Source organism: Bidens hawaiensis, unplaced genomic scaffold, assembly GCF_021521415.1.
Source record: "Bidens hawaiensis isolate Kalapana, Puna unplaced genomic scaffold, B.hawaiensis_p1.1 tig00000780_1, whole genome shotgun sequence".
NCBI lineage: Eukaryota > Viridiplantae > Streptophyta > Magnoliopsida > Asterales > Asteraceae > Bidens > Bidens hawaiensis.
Window position 1 is genome coordinate 4,379,132 of NW_027491045.1, and position 10,569 is coordinate 4,389,700.

Consider the following 10,569-nt stretch of genomic DNA (forward strand, 5'->3'; position numbering starts at 1 on the left):
CACCTTAATTCCTAAGGTAAATAATCCGTCATCTTTGGTGGATTTTAGACCGATAAGTCTCATTGGTTGTATTTTAAAGACTGTGTCGAAGGTGTTAGTGAATCGACTCAAAACGGTTATGAATAAGATTGTCTCAGAGCATCAGTCGGCTTTCTTATCCGGGAGATATATTCTTGATGGCCCTTTGGTGGCTAATGAGGTTATTGCTTGGGCTAAGAAGAGGGAGAGAAGAATTTTTATGTTCAAGATTGACTTCGATAAAGCCTATGATAATGTGAATTGGGAGTGCTTGTTGTCGGTTCTTTCTCAGATGGGTTTTCCTTCGGTCTGGTGTGATTGGATTAGTGGTATTTTGTTGGCGACCAGATCATCTGTTCTTGTTAATGGATCTCCTACATTCGAATTTGGGTGTCATAAAGGCATTCGTCAAGGTGACCCGCTATCGCCTTTTCTTTTTATTATTCTGATGGAGGCTTTTTCAGGTATGTTGAAACAAGCCTGTGATATAGGTGCGTTTCATGGTATTACTCTTCCTAATGAAGGTCCTACTTTATCCCATCTTTTTTATGCGGATGATGCTATGATTATGGGAGAGTGGTCTTCTTTTAATTTTGATAACTTGAAACGTATTCTTCGCATATTTTACTTGTGTTCGGGGCTAAAGATTAATCTCCATAAATCAGTGTTATTTGGAGTAGGTGTAGAAGATGGTGAGATCGATATCCAAGCTGGTTTCATGGGTTGTAAGCCGGGTAGAATCACGTTTTCTTATCTAAGGATTATGGTTGGCGCTAACATGAATAGGGTGGTTAATTGGGAACCGGTTGTGTCCAAGTTCAAGAAGAGGCTTTCTAAATGGAAAGTTAATTCGTTATCTATTGCCGGTCGGTTAACCCTTATTAAATCGGTGCTGGATAGTCTTCCCACTTATTATTTTTCGCTTTTTAATGTGACATCTGCCCGATCCGACCCGATCCAGGTACCCGTTTCTCTGACCCGATCTCTCTTTTATTATTTAATATTTATACTTATATTTTACTTTTAATAATAATATATATTTTCCTTCCCGCCTCTTTCTCTCTCTTTCTTTCCGCCGTCCCCTCCCTCTTCCTTCTCTCTTTCCGCCTTCTTTTCCCTCTTGTCGCCGTCCCGCCCTTACGCCTTGTTTCCCTCTTTGCTTGTCCTTTGGTTCTTCCCGCCTAAGGATGTCTGCAGCTCCACGCGCCAGACTCCTTACATGGAAGCCTGCGTGAAGACATCTTGTTCCTGCGATGCGTGAAGAGAACTCTTCTCGCAGCGCGCTAAGAATGCATGTTCTTCCCGCAATGCGCTAAGAATGTATGTTCTTCCCGCGATGCGCTTAGAATTCTTGTTCTTCACGCAGCACGCTAAGGATTTGTGATTCTTCCCGCAGTGCGCTAAGGATTGTTGTGCCAGCCTTCGCGCTCGCGCACTCAGCCTTCCCGCGCTTAACCCTTGTATCTTCTGTTTATTCCAGCCTGTATGCTTTTGTGTTGTCTTATCTTCTGTGCTGTTGACCTAACCTATCTAATGTCTGAATAGTTACTTTCGGCGCAGCATGCGTACCAACCCCCATTGGTTGGTAGAAAAAGTGACTGACATTATCTTTTGAGATCTGCTTTTGCCATGCTTGACCAGTACCTTTATCTGACCCGCCCATGCCTGTTACTGTTTCCCTGACAGCTTTATCTTGCCCCCTGCAGCTGCCATATCTTTTGATATCTTTTGCTTTTGGAATCTTTTGCTTTTTGAGATCTTTTCCCCTTTTCCTAGGGATTGTGTTCCCTAGGGTTTCTCTATAAATAATAACATTATTTTTCCTAACACTACACACACAAAACACTTAATCTCTCCTGTTCTCTTGCTCCTTGCTCTCTCTGCCGTCTTCCTCTCTGCCTCCGTCTTCCTCCTTGTTCTTCCTACTTTTCCGGTAATATATATTATAATTTACTTATTAATTATGCTAACTTATAATCAAGACTTAAAACAAATCATTAAAACAATAATCTTATTTATAGGTTAACTTGTGCTTGTTTAAAGTTGGTTCTTGCTTTATCTATCACCGCATCATTTATCAAGTGAGTTATCTCGTATCTAATCCCTTTTTGCTTTTAATGTTTTGGGATGTTCATGTGTTCATACAACTTAGAGTCTCAAACTTGTTTATGAACTTTAGTCGCGCAGTATCCCATGTGTTGCGGACGTAGACTTGGCTGTTTATTTGTATGTGTGGATCATTAACCGTATGGACGGTCTATTCCGCAGTTTTCATGGTACCATTAGATGAACACGGGAGAACATTCGTTTATGATTTTCTCTTTTGTTTACACATGCACAGTTAGTCTTGTTTGTGAGCTCAATTGTGAGCACTGGCAGTCTTGTCTCTTAGAGTTGGTCCCGATCAGATTACACCCTTGTTGAAAACCAGACATACACATGTTGCGCGCAGATTTATTGTTATCTATGTATTGTATTAAACTTGATTTCTCACCAACACGCAAGTGTTTGACGTTTATTTTAACACATGTTCAGGTTTGCAGTAGCTGTTTTGGAGCTTGTGGACACGTAGGACGTTTTTACTTTTGGACCTAGAATTAAAATGTATCAGGACAAGTTAATGATGTTTGAATGTTATAATTTATAATATATTGATTTATGTTTGATTTATGTTCTTTATTTTCCCCGCTGCGCGTGCGCGATAAAATGTGTATTAATAAATATTGACACCAATAGTGTCACGAGTAATGAAACAATATGTGGCGCCCCGATGTATAATCCGCCTTTGGTCGGGGTGTTACAGATTGGTATCAGAGCTCGTTGACTTTAGGATAGGTGGTTAGACGTAACGGCCTAGAATACCTAAGAGTCCCTTCTCGCGCATGAGAGAAATCTCATGTTTGCGCGCTTATTGTTAATTACTCGTTATTTATGAATATGCTCGCACTTGCGCAGTATATGATTTTATGTTTTATTTCGCGATATTTCGATTTTGGTTGAATTTCGATTTTTATTGATTTTACTTACATATTCGTTTGTGGGATTTGAAAATCCGAAAAGTCATGGTGATACATGAATAGTTGATTTTCAATTTCCATTTACGATTATGTTCTGAGGTTGGAGACTTGAAAAGTCATGGTGATACATGAATTGTCAACCTCCAATACTCATTTTCTTGTATATTTTATATTGAAGATTGGAAAGTCATGGTGATACATGAATCGTCAATCTCCAATACTCGTTTACTCGTATATTTTAAATTGGGAATTCGGAAAGTCATGGTGATGCATGAATTGTCGATTTCTGATTCGAATTTGTTACCTTTATTAAGTCTGCATTTTGGGTCATTTATTTTACTTTAACTTTTGATAGCATCTAACTCCGTGAAACCAAGCTTTATAAAGTTATACTTTGCGATAAAACCAAGATATTAACTAAAATTAAAACTTTTATAGAATGCCTCCGCTATCTCGCCGATTTCAGAGAAGAGAAGCCTCGCGCATGCGTAGACAGCAACGTTCCCAGGAAATGGCCGCCGCAATAGCCCAAGCTTTGAGCCAAAACAATACCAACACCTCGAGTTATAACATTAAGACATTTAATGCGGGTAACCCTCCAAAGTTCACAGGTCTCGAAGGAGCCACCGTGATGCTCCAGTGGCTCGAGAAGATAGAAAACACTTTCCTTCACACCCAATGCCCCTCAGACAGACGAACCCTATATGCTTCCAGTGTCCTGGAATCCAGAGCGCTTACATGGTGGAATGGAGTAGCCCATGCGCGTGGCGCAGAGGCTGTTTCTAGCATGACATGGGAGGAATTCAAGGAAATTCTTACGCGAGAATTCTGCCCTCCCAACGAAGTAAAGCGCCTGGAGGAAGAATTTTGGAACCTGAAGCAATACAGTGGAGAAGCGCGCGAGTACGCGACGCGCTTCCATGAACTAAGCCTGCTTGTCCCTCACCTTGTTACCCCTTCCCGCCGAGCCATAGAGAAATTCCTTGGGGGTCTCCCCATGGAAATTCAAGATTCTGTATGGGCCAGAAACCCAGTAACCCTCCCTGACGCTATTGAGTTGGCCGCTGTGCTCAGCGACAACCATGTCAGAGCAGGAACTCTGTTCCTGCGGGGAACTGAGAAGACCAAAACCACCAAAACTGTCCCTGAACCCGCAGAAACCAAACCAGAACCCTCAAACCGTAACAACCTCAAGCGCAGGCGCAAGGCCTATGCGCTTACCAACCCGCCCATTGTCCAGCAACCCGTTTACCAACCCCCAGTTTACGCGCCTAACCCACTGTCAACCTACCCAGCACCTCCTGTAGTCCATAACTATGCCTTAACCAATCCAGCACTCCCTGCCCCGCCAACTAAGAAACCTTACACAGGAAACCATCCCTTTTGCCCAACCTGTAGATTTCACCACCCAACCCAAACCCCGTGTCGACTTTGTAACCGATGTGGCCGTACTGGTCACACTGCTGAGAACTGTAGAGTCCTTCTCGCCAATCCAATTGCGCCAACACCACCAGTCTACCCGCAGAATCCACAACCAACCTACCAAAACCCACGACCCAGATCGTGCTTTAACTGCGGTGATCCCAGTCATTTCCGGAACGCGTGCCCGAGACTGCAAGTGCAAATCACACAAGCGAATCCGGTGAACCAGATTTCGAACCAAGTGACGCGTGGACGAGCTTTTAACATAACCGCGCACCAAGCGCAAGCGAATAATGACGTAGTTAATGGTACATTTTTACTTAACGGATTTTATGCTTCTGTACTTTTTGATACTGGCGCCGATCGAAGCTTTATCTCTCGCGCCTTCGAGCAGAAGCTTGCGCGACCGCGCAACGATTTAAAAGAAGATTTTTCAGTTGAATTGGCTAATGGTGAAATTATTTTAATTAACTCAGTGATTAAAGATTGTACGCTTAATCTTAACGAAAACGATTTTCTGATCGACCTCATCCCTATGCCTCTTGGAAGCTTTGATGTTATTATTGGTATGGACTGGCTCTCGCATAATCGCGCCGAAGTTATTTGCGCCAAGAAATTGATTCGCCTACCTCGAGAAAATGGTGATCTTTACATTTACGGCGAAAAACCCTCCAGTGGTCTTAAACTTATGTCTTGCGCCGAAGCCCAAAGGCTCATGCGGAAGAAGTATATTGCATTCCTAGCCCATGTGGTTAAGCCTGCTGAAGAGAAGAAGCTTCGCGATATCCCTGTTGTGCGTGATTTCCCTGAAGTTTTTCCTGATGATCTTCCTGGTATCCCTCCCACTCGTGAAGTCGAGTTCCGTATTGATCTTGTCCCTGGTGCTTCCCCCGTAGCTAAATCTCCTTATCGTCTTGCACCCGCTGAGATGCAAGAATTGGCCAGCCAACTTCAAGAGTTGACTGCTAAAGGATTCATTCGCCCTAGCTCTTCGCCCTGGGGTGCTCCGGTGTTGTTCGTTAAAAAGAAAGAAGGATCGTTTCGCATGTGTATTGATTACCGCGAGTTGAACAAACTCACCATTAAAAACCGGTATCCCTTACCGCGTATTGACGACCTCTTTGATCAACTCCAAGGTGCCTCTTGTTTCTCGAAGATTGATCTCCGCTCTGGCTATCACCAGTTGCGCATCCGCGATGAAGATGTTCCGAAGACTGCTTTTCGAACTCGTTATGGCCATTTTGAATTCTTGGTCATGTCCTTCGGTCTAACCAACGCACCCGCCGTTTTCATGGATCTAATGAATCGGGTGTGTAGGCCTTTCTTGGATAAATTCGTGATCGTGTTTATCGATGATGTTCTGGTGTATTCTAAGACCAAGGCCGAGCATGAGCAACATCTTCGGTTGGTGTTGCAGAAGCTTCGAACCAAGCAGCTCTATGCTAAGCTTTCCAAGTGTGAATTCTGGTCTGATGAAGTACAGTTTCTTGGTCATGTTGTAAACAAGATGGGTATTCATGTCGACCCATCCAAGATTGAAGCAATCAAGAACTGGATTACGCCATCCTCTCCTTCTGAGATCCGTTCCTTTCTAGGCTTAGCTGGTTATTACCGGCGCTTTATTTCGAACTTCTCGAAGATCGCTTTGCCTTTAACAGCTCTGACGCACAAAGGTAAACCGTATATTTGGGGCTCGAAGCAAGAAGAAGCCTTTCTGACGCTCAAGCGTTTGTTGTGTAAAGCTCCTGTTCTTGCGCTACCTGAGGGTAATGATGATTTTGTCGTGTATTGCGATGCATCCAACCAAGGTCTTGGTTGTGTTCTTATGCAACGAGGCAAGGTTATCGCTTACGCATCGAGGCAACTTAAGGTTCATGAAAAGAATTATACAACTCACGACCTCGAACTTGGTGCAGTTGTTTTTGCCTTGAAGATCTGGAGACACTACCTTTATGGTACTAAGTGTATCCTCTACACTGACCATAAAAGCCTTCAGCACATCTTTGATCAGAAGGAACTTAACATGAGGCAACGCCGATGGAACGAACTCATCAGCGATTACGATTGTGAGATCCGGTATCATCCTGGTAAGGCTAATGTGGTAGCCGATGCGCTCAGCCGAAAACCCTGCCAACTTAACTGTATCTTGCCGCGCACGCATCTTCACTTTGCGCCGATTCAAAGCAACCTTGAATCGCGTATTCGTGACGCGCAGCGCGCATCCATCAGTAACGGTAACCTTCGCGCCGAGTTAGCGTGTGGCGCGGAAGCGCACTTTGTCCCTAATCTGAGTGGAATTCTCTGCTATCTTAATCGCATCTGGATCCCCTTTGATGAGAATCTTCGCGCTGATATCCTGAGTGAAGCGCACAAATCTCGGTATTCTATTCATCCTGGCGCTGATAAGATGTACAAGGATTTGCGCATAACTTATTGGTGGCCCGGTATGAAAAAGGATATTGCTGTGTTCGTAGCTAAATGCCTGACTTGTTCTAAAGTGAAAGCTGAACACCAACGCCCATCTGGTTTGCTCGAACAACCAGAAATTCCTACGTGGAAATGGGAATGTGTAGCAATGGACTTTATTACCAAGTTACCTTTGACAGCAAGCAAGCATGATAGCATTTGGGTAATAGTGGATCGATTGACTAAGTCTGCTCACTTCCTGCCCATTCGTGAAAACTACCGTGTTGAGCAACTCGCGCAGCTTTATGTCAAGGAAATTGTCTGCCGCCATGGTACTCCTTTGAGCATCATATCCGATCGCGATGGCCGTTTTATATCTCGCTTTTGGAAATCTCTCCAATCTGCGCTAGGAACTCGCTTGGACATGAGTACGGCATATCATCCTCAGACTGACGGTCAGTCTGAGCGAACTATTCAAACTCTTGAGGATATGCTCCGATCTTGTGTTCTTGATTTTGGAGGTAATTGGGATTCACACCTGCCTTTGATCGAGTTTTCTTATAACAACAGCTATCATTCCAGTATCGGTATGGCCCCATTTGAAGCACTTTACGGTCGTAAATGCCGCTCCCCGATTTGTTGGAGCGAAGTGGGTGAAACTCAAATCACAGGACCCGAACTTGTTCAAGAGACAACCGATAAAATCGCCAAGATCCGTGATCATTTGCTGACTGCCAGAAGCCGACAGAAGAGTTACGCAGATCGTAGGCGAAAGCCTCTCGAATTTCAAGTTGGTGATCTTGTTCTCCTCAAAGTGTCGCCTTGGAAAGGTGTTGTCCGCTTTGGGAAGAAGGGTAAGCTTGCTCCTCGTTATGTTGGTCCATTCAAGATTCTCGCGCGTGTGGGAAAAGTTGCCTACAGACTTGACCTGCCGCTCGCGCTCAGTAATGTGCATCCAACGTTCCATGTTTCCAATCTCAAGAAGTGTTTAGCTGACGAGAACCTTCACATTCCACTTGATGAAGTTCAAGTTGATGAATCCATGCATTTCATTGAGAAGCCTGTTGAGATTATGGATCGCGAGGTTAAGCAAACCAAGCGCAGTCGTATCCCTATCGTGAAAGTTCGTTGGGAGTCCAAGCGCGGAGCCGAGTTTACATGGGAAAGGGAAGATCAAATGAAGATCAAGTACCCGCACCTGTTCTCTGCGCAACCTACTTCGAGATAAATTTCGGGACGAAATTTCTTAAAGTAGGGGAGACTGTGACATCTGCCCGATCCGACCCGATCCAGGTACCCGTTTCTCTGACCCGATCTCTCTTTTATTATTTAATATTTATACTTATATTTTACTTTTAATAATAATATATATTTTCCTTCCCGCCTCTTTCTCTCTCTTTCTTTCCGCCGTCCCCTCCCTCTTCCTTCTCTCTTTCCGCCTTCTTTTCCCTCTTGTCGCCGTCCCGCCCTTACGCCTTGTTTCCCTCTTTGCTTGTCCTTTGGTTCTTCCCGCCTAAGGATGTCTGCAGCTCCACGCGCCAGACTCCTTACATGGAAGCCTGCGTGAAGACATCTTGTTCCTGCGATGCGTGAAGAGAACTCTTCTCGCAGCGCGCTAAGAATGCATGTTCTTCCCGCAATGCGCTAAGAATGTATGTTCTTCCCGCGATGCGCTTAGAATTCTTGTTCTTCACGCAGCACGCTAAGGATTTGTGATTCTTCCCGCAGTGCGCTAAGGATTGTTGTGCCAGCCTTCGCGCTCGCGCACTCAGCCTTCCCGCGCTTAACCCTTGTATCTTCTGTTTATTCCAGCCTGTATGCTTTTGTGTTGTCTTATCTTCTGTGCTGTTGACCTAACCTATCTAATGTCTGAATAGTTACTTTCGGCGCAGCATGCGTACCAACCCCCATTGGTTGGTAGAAAAAGTGACTGACATTATCTTTTGAGATCTGCTTTTGCCATGCTTGACCAGTACCTTTATCTGACCCGCCCATGCCTGTTACTGTTTCCCTGACAGCTTTATCTTGCCCCCTGCAGCTGCCATATCTTTTGATATCTTTTGCTTTTGGAATCTTTTGCTTTTTGAGATCTTTTCCCCTTTTCCTAGGGATTGTGTTCCCTAGGGTTTCTCTATAAATAATAACATTATTTTTCCTAACACTACACACACAAAACACTTAATCTCTCCTGTTCTCTTGCTCCTTGCTCTCTCTGCCGTCTTCCTCTCTGCCTCCGTCTTCCTCCTTGTTCTTCCTACTTTTCCGGTAATATATATTATAATTTACTTATTAATTATGCTAACTTATAATCAAGACTTAAAACAAATCATTAAAACAATAATCTTATTTATAGGTTAACTTGTGCTTGTTTAAAGTTGGTTCTTGCTTTATCTATCACCGCATCATTTATCAAGTGAGTTATCTCGTATCTAATCCCTTTTTGCTTTTAATGTTTTGGGATGTTCATGTGTTCATACAACTTAGAGTCTCAAACTTGTTTATGAACTTTAGTCGCGCAGTATCCCATGTGTTGCGGACGTAGACTTGGCTGTTTATTTGTATGTGTGGATCATTAACCGTATGGACGGTCTATTCCGCAGTTTTCATGGTACCATTAGATGAACACGGGAGAACATTCGTTTATGATTTTCTCTTTTGTTTACACATGCACAGTTAGTCTTGTTTGTGAGCTCAATTGTGAGCACTGGCAGTCTTGTCTCTTAGAGTTGGTCCCGATCAGATTACACCCTTGTTGAAAACCAGACATACACATGTTGCGCGCAGATTTATTGTTATCTATGTATTGTATTAAACTTGATTTCTCACCAACACGCAAGTGTTTGACGTTTATTTTAACACATGTTCAGGTTTGCAGTAGCTGTTTTGGAGCTTGTGGACACGTAGGACGTTTTTACTTTTGGACCTAGAATTAAAATGTATCAGGACAAGTTAATGATGTTTGAATGTTATAATTTATAATATATTGATTTATGTTTGATTTATGTTCTTTATTTTCCCCGCTGCGCGTGCGCGATAAAATGTGTATTAATAAATATTGACACCAATAGTGTCACGAGTAATGAAACAATATGTGGCGCCCCGATGTATAATCCGCCTTTGGTCGGGGTGTTACATTTAAGGCACCCAAGAAGGTTATCAATGATTTAGAAGCTTTGATGAGAAGGTTCTTATGGGGTGGTTCGGATGAAGTGAGGAAGAGTCATGGGTGGCTTGGGAGGTAGTCACCAAACCTATAAAAGAAGGGGGTTTAGGTATCGCTCGTTTAGAGGTTAATAATCAAGCGCTGATTACTAAATGGCTTGGGAGATTTCTAAACGATCATCACGCGATGTGGAGACGAGTAGTGTTGTCTATTCACGGGTCCTCGCGCGGTTGGGGGCTTGCTCCGGTTAATAATGGGATTCCCGGGGTTTGGAAGAATTGTGTTATGTTTTGGAACAAATTTAAGGTTGATGGTGTGGGTTTTAATAGAGTGATCCGGGCCACAGTTGGGAATGGTCGCCAAGTTCGGTTTTGGATGGATTTGTGGTTGGGTTCGGCGCCGATTATGGACAAGTATCCGTCCTTATATGCGGTAGAAAAACATAAAAATGTCTTGTTAGCAGATCGGTTGGTGGTCACTGGATCCTCTCGTCGCATTGTGTGGGATTGGCTTAGAGCTCCTTGCTCCCAACAGGAGGTGATC